The sequence below is a fragment of the Odocoileus virginianus genome, chromosome 17 (genome assembly GCF_023699985.2).
Source record: "Odocoileus virginianus isolate 20LAN1187 ecotype Illinois chromosome 17, Ovbor_1.2, whole genome shotgun sequence".
Taxonomy (NCBI): Eukaryota; Metazoa; Chordata; class Mammalia; order Artiodactyla; family Cervidae; genus Odocoileus; species Odocoileus virginianus.
The window spans coordinates 48,822,339-48,831,715 of NC_069690.1; the positions used below are offsets into that span (position 1 = coordinate 48,822,339).

The window sequence follows — 9,377 nt, forward strand, 5'->3', positions numbered from 1 at the left end:
CGTGTCCGACTCTTTGTGATCCTATGAACTGCAGCATGCCAGGCCTTCCTGTCCCTCACCAACTCCTGAAGCTTACCCAAACTCATGTCCATTGAGTCAGTGATGCCATCCAACCATCTCATCCTCTGTCGTCCCCTTCTCCTCCTGCCTTCAATCTTCCTAGAATCAGGGTCTTTTTAAATGAGTCAGCTCTTCCCATCAGGTGGCCAAACTATTGGAGTTTCAGCTTCAAAATCAGTCCTTCCAATGAACACCCAAGACTGATCTCCTTTAGGATGGACTGGTTGGATCTCCTTGCAGTCCAAGGGACTCTTAAGAGTCTTCTCCAACACCACAGTTCAAAACCATCAATTCTTCAGCGCTTAGCTTTCTTTATAGTCCAACTCTCACATCCATATATGACTACTGGAAAAACCATAGCTTTGAGTAGACAGACCTTTGTCGGCAAAGAAATGCCTCTGCTTTTTAATGTGATGTCTAGGTTGGTCACAACTTTCCTTCCAAGGAGTAAGCGTCTTTTAATTTCATGGCTGCAGTCACTATCTGCAGTGATTTTGGAGCCTAAGAAAATAGTCTGTCACTGTTTCCACTGTTTCCCCATCTATTTGCCATGAAGTGATGGGGCCAGATTCCATGATCTTAGTTTTCTGAATGTTGAGTTTTAAGCCAACTTTTTAACTTTCCTCTTTCACTTTCATCAAGAGGTTCTTTAGTTCTTCTTCACTTTCTGCCATAAGGGTGGTGTCATCTGCATATCTGAGGCTATTGATATTTCTCCTGACAATCTTGATTCCAGCTTGTGTGTCATCCAGTCCAGCATTTCTCATGATGTACTCTGCATATAAGTTAAATAAGCAGGGTGACAATATACAGCCTTGACATATTCCTTTCCTGATCTGGAACCAGTCTATTGTTCCATGTTCAGTTCTAACTGTTGCTTCCTGACCTGCACACAGATTTCTCAAGAGGCAGGTCAGGTGGTCTGGTATTCCCATCTCCTTGAAGAATTTTCTACAGTTTGTGGTGATCCACACAGTCAAAGGCTTTAGCATAGTCAATAAAGCAGAAATAGATGTTTTTTTCTGGAACTCTCTTGCTTTTTTGATGATCCAGCAGATGTTGGCAATTTGATCTCTGGTTCCTCTGCCTTTTCTAAAACCAGCTTGAACATCTGGAAGTTCATGGTTCACGTATTGTTGAAGCCTCGCTTGGAGAATTTTGAGCATTACTTAACTAGGGTGTGAGATGAGTGCAATTGTGCAGTAGTCTGAGCATTCTTTGGCATTATCTTTCTTTGGGATTTGAATGAAAACTGACCTTTTCCAGTCCTGTGGCCACTGCTAAGTTTTCCAAATTTGCTGGCATATTGAGTGCAGCACTATCACAGTATCATCTTTTAGGATTTGAAATAGCTCAACTGGAATTCCATCACCTCCTCTAGCTTTGTTTGTAGTGATGCTTCCTAAGGCCCTCTTAACTTTCACATTCCTGGATGTCTGGCTCTAGGTGAGTGATCACACCATTGTGATTATCTGGGTCATGAAGATCTTTTCTAGATGAACCTTTGTCAGCAAAGTAATGTCTCTGCTTTTTAATATAAGGTCTAGGTTGGTCATAGCTTTTCTTCCAAGGCACAACCATCTTTTAATTTCATGGCTGCAGTCCCCATCTGCAGTGATTTTGCAGCCTAAGAAAATAAAGCCTCTCATTGTTTCCGTTGTTTTCCCATCTGTTTGCCATGAAGTAATAGGACCAGAAACCATGTTCCTAGTTTTTTGAATGTTGAATTTTAAGCCAACTTTTTCACTTTCCTCTTTCACTTTTATCAAGAGGCCTTTTAGTTCTTCACTTTTTGCTATAGGAGTGGTGTCATCTGCATATCTGAGATTATTGATATTTCTCCTGGCAATCTTGATTCCAGCTTGTGCTTCATCCAGCCCGGCATTTTGCATGATGTACTCTGCATAGAAGTTAAATAAACAGGGTGACAATGTACAGCTTTGACATACTCCTTTCCCAACTTGAAACCAGTCGACTCATTGTTCCATGTCTGGTTCTAACGTTGCTTCTTGACCTGAATACAGATTTCTCATGAGCCAGGTAAGGTGGTCTGGTATTCCCATCTCTTGAAGAATTTTCCACAGTTTGTTGTGACCCACACAGTTAAAGGCTTTGACATAGTCAATAAAGAAGAAGTAGATGTTTTTCTGGAACTCTCTTGCTTTTTCAGTGATTCAACGGATATTGGCAATTTGATCTCTGGTTCCTCTGCCTTTTCTAAATCCAGCTTGAACATCTGGAATTTCACAGTTCATGTACTGTTGAAGCCTGACTTGGAGAATTTCAAGCATTATTTTGCTAGCATGTGAGATGAGTGCAATTGTGTGGTAGTTTGAACATTCTTTGGCATTGCTTTCTTTGAGAGTGGAATGAAAACTGACCTTTTCTAGTCCTGTGGTCACTGCTGAGTTTTCCAAATTTGATGGTATATTGAGTGCAGCATATAGAGATCATTAACTTCTAATAAATGTAGGTCTCTTTCTGGACTTTCTTCTCTGTTATTTCATCTGTTTATTTTTGTGCTCACAATGGGACATTGTTATAATGATCTTATAATATAGCTCTTTCCAAAAATTATTTTGACTATTATAGTTTTTCTTTTTCCCAAGTGAACTTCAAGGTTATTCTGCTAAGTTGAAAAAAAAAAAAAAAAGCCCCTGGGATTTCTCTGGCCTTCCAGCGGTTAAGACCCCATGTTTCCATTGCAGAGGTCACGGGTTTGATCCCTAATCCGGGAACTAAGATTTTGCATGACTCACAGTGTGGCAAAAAAAAAAAACAACCCAGCAGAATTTGCATTAAATTAAAATTACACTAAATATATAGATTTGTAAAGGAATTGGCAACTGTCATGTATTATCTTTGTAGCCTTGAAAATTGAGTATCTCTACAACTTTGAATCCTTTCCCTCTGTTAGAATACTATCATTTTCTTCACCTACACTCTAACCATCTCCTGGGTAATGTGGAAAGGATCTTTTTTCCTTTATATTTTCTAACTGGTTTTGGTAGATGTATAGAAAGGGTACTGATTTGTATATATCAATATTTATTGCTTATATCCCAATTTGTGTATATACAAAAATATTTCAAACTGTTTGCCATAGATTCCCTTGAGAAAGCTGTAAAATTTTTAAATAGTGGTATTTTGCCTCTTCCTCTCAAATATTTGTAAAACTTTCATATTGCATTGATGAGAACTTCACAAGCTGTTGAATAGTCTCAATCATAGTCATCATCTTTGCATTATAAGTAGTTTTCATTTTCAGGGAACACCTCAAGTATTTCACTTTCAAATGAATAAAAGTTCATTTTACTTCAGGGATGTCCACACATTTCAACTCAGAAATCTGACAAATATCTCTCTTTTTAAATTACTTTCTTAGTACTATTGATCTGATTGTGTCTTCCATGTATTTTATCTTATCACCCATCATTTTTATCTCTCTATCTTTTTCCTTTTCATTCTGATTTCATTTTCAGTAACATCAACTATGTGTTTGGCTGTGCCTCGCATGTATGAGTTCCCTGACCAAACTGAAAACCTTATTCCTGTAAGACCTGAGTTCTTGGCAGTCCTGTCGTTATTGGATTGCTGCACTTTTCCATTAACTGAGTCTTTGGGACAAGGGCACACTAAGATGTACCTCCTGTGAGTCGTTGGATTCCTCTTTCCTCCACTAAGTAGCAAAGCCATTTTCCCCTTGGTAATCACATCATTCACGGGACTGTCAGAGCTGGGCTGCTGTAAGCAAGTAAGCCTGAGCAGCTTACACAACAGACATTTGTTTCTCACAGTTCTGGGGCTGGGACTCTGAGATCAGGGTGTCAGTATGGCTGGGTTCTGGTGAGAGCTGCCTTCCTGGCTCACAGATGGCTGCCTTCTTGCTGTATTCTCACATGAGAGAGAGAGCGCAACAGAGAGACAGAGACAGAGAAAGGGCGCCAGACACTTCTCCTTCTCGTAAGGACACTAATCCATCCCGGGGCTCCACCCTCGTGACCTCATCTGAAAGCCTCACCTCCCCATACGGTAACACTGTGACTTTTACCAGTCGATTTGGGGGTAACATAAATATTCAGCTCATAAAAGTGACACCCACCCCCCCTTCGCCTGTTGATTCAGCAGGCTGGGGAGTCCCAGATGGTCAAGGGGCAGCCTCATCTCCAGTTGAATGGAGCCATAATAGTGTCTGTCTCCTGGCCTAAACATCTCTCCACTGGTCACTCTGGACCCACTGAGCCTCTGGCAAGGAAAGCAAAAAATAAATCTTCCAGTGAATCATTAGGGGTCATAGTGGGAGAAGCCACCCCTGCCTCCTTAGTTTCCTGGACTGGTCCATTCTGGCAATGTCTAAGTCCAGGAATGGTAGTGTTAGCAGAAGCCCTGCAGGCAAGGAAGGCAAATCCAGACCCAGAACACGTGTCTGTCCCTGTGAGGACCGGCTGCTGTCCGCACATCCCAGACTTACTGCAAACAAGAGATGATTGTTTTGCCTCTCAGGATGCGCCCCTCCTCTTGGAGAAGCGCCCTCTGCTGGCCTTTCCTAAGATCTGCGGCCACGGGCATCCTCTTCTGATTGGCATCTATCAGTCGGTTCCTCCTGCTTTTATTTGAGGAACCTGTCTCCTTTCATTTGAGGAGTTGCGATGCCTCCTGGTTTCGCTGATGGAGGTGCGGTTCTGCTTATCATCCCCCTTGTGCTTCCGTAGGATTTCTGAGAGGAGTGGAGAAAAGTGGCAACCATACTATAATCTGATACAGTTTTAAAATATGACAATTCCGAATGTTAATATTATTGGATTGTATTTTAATATTAATTCTGGTGTACTTTCTGACATTCTTATATGAGTTTTGAAAATTTGGCAGGATATAATACTAATATTTACCCCTTGACCCACTCCTCACTTTGCCTGAGATTGTGTGCATGAATGTTCAGCTGTGTCCAACTCTTTGGGACCCCATGGACTGCAGCCCACCAGGCTCTTCTATCCATAGAGTTTTCCAGGCAAGAATACTGGAGTGGGTTGCCATTTCCTACTCCAGGGAATCTTCCTGACCCAGGGATCAAAAACGCATCTCTTGCGTCTACTGCATTGGCAGGTGGATTCTTTACCGTTGAGCCACCTGGGAAGCCCTGACCCCTGAGATTGCTTGGGGACAAAGAAAAAATGATAAAAATGGGGACAATTAGAAAGGCCCTGATATGTTTTTCATGAGGTATATCAATAATATTGTCATACCATCCCTGTTTGTCAAGCCTCTACGGCAATTCCTAGATGAGGGGCCAGCTCATTCTTTGTTATGGGGCTGTCCTGTTCACTGTAAGATGGCAAGGTCACCATGTCTGCCAAGAAACCCCAGAAGGCTAGGTGAGTATTAGCTCCAATACCTGCCACCCAGTCTTAGTCAGTGATGGGAAAACCATCTCAGAACTGTCTCAATTGGCCATTTAAGTTTGATAGTATGAGACTGCTTGATGATAAGCAATGCATCGTAAAACTTTCAGATGGAGAGTGTCTTGTGGACCATTTGTTTTTGGGTGTCTATGCGTGGCAGTTTTAATTTATTAGTTCTTAAAATCTTTTAAATGGCAACAACTGGGCCAAAAATCTGTCAGAGAATTTTCAGACTCATTAAAACCAAATTCAATGAGAGGGGGAAGTAAAACCAACCAACAGTCTTCATCACCTGAAATCAACAGTGACAATGGAACAATTAACATGGAATACTCAAAATAAAATGTACAACGTTTGTGTTGAAGAAAGGTTTTGTGTGGCTGGTTAGCATGCAAACCTCTTTTTAAGAAATTACCTCTTCCCCTTAATGGGAAGAATTGGTGGGAGGGGACCCATTCCTCTGTGGCCCCATGAATCAACAGGAGAAAGTTGGGACAATTGTAAGCTTTTCCAAGGAAGGTTGATTCTGGAGCAAGTGACCCTGGGATGATGAAGGCCATCAGAGGCACTTTTTGCAAGTCTAGCTGCATGGTAAGTGGCAGTGGTGGCCTCTTGCCAGGTGGCTGGCTCTGAGAGTCACTGTGCTTCCAGCTCCTTCTTTTGGGGGGCCTTTGGTGTGTTTTTGATTCTTGCTGGCCCCCACAACTGGTCCTCCAGTTTTTCCCACCCCATTTAGTAAGCACCCCCTGCCCCATGGCTTTCCAATGAGTTCCTTTTTGCTTTGCTCAGGTTGGGCTGGTTTGTCTTCATTGTTAGAAACAAGAGGGAACTAGCAAAGGAGACTGAGAAGCTGATTGGAGAACTGAGAAAAAGGAGATTTTCTGGAAGCCCGTGAAAAAAGGGTTTGTTTCAGGAAGGCACTGGCCAAGAGTTTCAAACTTCAGGGCAAAGTCAAGCAAGAGAAGGAGTGAAAGGTATTTCTTAAACTTGCCAATTCGGAGGTCAGTATCCAGGAGGAGTGTGTCCCGCGACAGGGGAGCAAGGAGTACATGGCAGGTGGAAGAAAGGAAACCCTGGGTGTGCAGGAGCTGCCCTGAGGCAGCTTGGCTGCGTGGAGGGAGGTGGCTTGAATGTGTGGAGGGGGGTGCCATGGTACCACCGGTCTGCCAGGTGCCCAGGGCCAAGGGTGAGCTTTTAAGGAATAGAGAAACTGTAGAATGTTTGGGGGCTCAAAGGAAAGCCAGTAGAAGGAAACTAAAGATATAGACAAGGTGGGTGGTGGAGGGGGGCGCGGTTTAATGGGCTTACACCTTTTAAATGTTTACTAAGTGTGGTGGTTCAGACGGTAAAGAATCTGCTTGTCATGCAGGAGACCCAAGGATTGAACCTGGGTTGGGAAGATCCCCTGGAGAATGGAGCGGCTACTCACTCCAGTATTCTGGCCTGGAGAATTCCATGGACTGTTATAGTCCATGGGGTCGCCAAGAGTCGGACACGACTGAGTGACTTTCACTTTCACGTCACCAGTATTCTTGCCTGGAGAATTCCATGGGACAGAGGAGCCTGGCAGGCTATACAGTCCATGGGGTCGCAAAGAGTTGGACCCCACTAACACTTTGGTTTTTTCACTCTAAGTATCAGACAAGTTTCCTGAGGAGAGAGGGGTTCAAAGCAAAATCAGAAGGAGGGAATGGCCTGGGACTGGAGGAGGGATATCCTCTCCATGTGAGACAGAGAGGGAAGAAATGGGGGAGATGGTGGAGGTGAGGGAAGGTGAAAACATGGAACTTGCATTGAATGACTTGAATCTGGGCTGTTCAGTAGGCATTGACTTCAACTGGGCTAAACTATGGTGAGTGAGTCACAAAAACACCTGTCAGAGAGAAGGCGCGGGGCTGAGAGGAGAGGTTGGAGAAGGTGGGAGAGCCAGGTGAGCTCACTGGAGGCCTGAGCAGGCCAGTCAGAAGCCCAAAGGGTGGAGAACCTGTGAGGAGTTTGTCTTGCCCAGCCCTCAGGCTGAGGATCGTGTATGAGAGCAACCTTGCCTTGGGACCAGGGAGACAGTGTCACTGTCCGTTGTCCCCAGATGCTGCCCACAGGTGGAAAGTGGGAGACAAGGCAATTCTAATCTTTTGAGCACCTACTGTAGCAAGGCCCTAATGTGGCCACCAACTCTGAGGCACCAGGAATGGAGCTGGAAATCATGCCCTGGGCTTATTCATTTATTAGTCTGTTCTGGCTTTTAAATTTAGCACCATCTTGCTAATCTTAAAAGGGGGTGGGGGGGTAAAGGTATCAGCTAAATTTTCCCATTGATTGTTTAGCTTTTTTTCTTTAATAAATGTTTAATTTTGGAATAATTTCAGATTTAATGTTAATAATTTCATAAAGGTTGCAAAGAGGGCTCCATATACCCTTCACTCAGTTTCCCCTAACGCTACCATCTTACATTACCATGTACCTTTGTCACAATTAAGAAATCAACATTGGTATAAATCACTGCAGATGGTGACAACAGCCATGAAATTAAGACTCTTGCTCCTTGGAAGAAAAGCTATGACAAACCTAGACAGTACATTAAAAAGCAGAGACATTACTTTGCTGACAAAGGTCCATCTGGTCAAAGCTATGGGTTTTCAGTAGTCACGTATGGATGTGAAATTTGGACTATAAAGAGAGCTGGGGGCTGAAGAATTGATGCTTTTGAACTGTAGTCCTTTAGACTGCAAGGAGATCAAACCAGTCCATCCTAAAGGAAATCAACTCTGAATATTCATTGGAAGGACCGATGCTGAAGCTGGAGCTCCAATACTTTGGCCACCTGATCAGAAGAACTGACTCATTAGAAAAGACCCTGAGGCTGGGCAAGACTGAAGGCAGGAGGAGAAGGGGACGACAGAGGATGAGATGGTTGGATGGCATCACTGTCTCAATGGACATGAATTTGGGCAAGTTCCAGGAGTTGGTGATGGACAGGGAAGCCTGGTGTGCTGCAGTCCATGGGGTCGAAAAGAGTCGGATGTGACTGAGTGACTGAACTGAACTGATAACTGTGGGTAGCTAAATTGCACAATGTACTCAGATTCCACTGGTTTTTCCCCTACCGTCCTTTATCTGTTTCAGGCTCAAACCCAGGATCCCCACATAGCATTTAGTATTTGTTTTTTCAAAAGTAGGACTTAACTCTGTGATATTCCTCTTGTACAAGTTTTACAAGAAGAGTTTGAACTTTTCAAGCTTGTCAGCTGAACCAGTCTGGAAAGCTTAAACTCTGATTGCATTTCTTTTATTACACTAATTTGCGAATCAAATACACACACACACACACAAACCTTACATCTCAACTATAGTCTGTTGTTCATTGTACTTTAAAGACACAAACCATAAATTATATTTATTATATTTGTATGTTTTAACACAGTTTCTTCTAAATTCTCCTTAGTTCTGGAAATAAATGTTTGCAGCCAGCACAATTGGATCTGCTCACACACCCCTTAACCCCTTGGGATAAGGATGGGGAGGGAGTTTTCCATGTGTGCCTGCCCCTGATGAAATGCATTTTTAAAAGACAGAGATGATGCCATCTATCCAGCTAGCATTTGGTGTTTTCTAAGGCTTTTCTCTTTTAAAGATAAATATAAACTAGGCAAGAGTAAATGCTCCACTTTTGATCACACCTTAGTTTTCTCTTGCAAGGTCTTAATTGCACGACAGCGGAGAATGCATTTCCGATTTGTAGATACAACAACCCTGGAGATCGCAGGAGAGAAAGCGAAATCACGACATTTCAAAATCTGTTTTAGTGCCCATCATCGCTTTTCTCTCCGCCAAAACTAATTTCGGTACGACCCAGATGGGACTCGAACCCACAATCCCCAGCTCCGGAGGCTGATGCCTTATCCATTAGGCCACTGGGTC

General features: G+C 43.2%; 1 non-coding gene across 1 annotated transcript; it reads right to left on the minus strand.

The window, feature by feature from the left end:
• Nucleotides 1–9,304: 9,304 nt before the first annotated feature.
• TRNAR-CCG (transfer RNA arginine (anticodon CCG)) lies at nucleotides 9,305–9,377 on the minus strand. The gene has a single exon. It is a non-coding gene; the product is annotated as a tRNA-Arg (tRNA).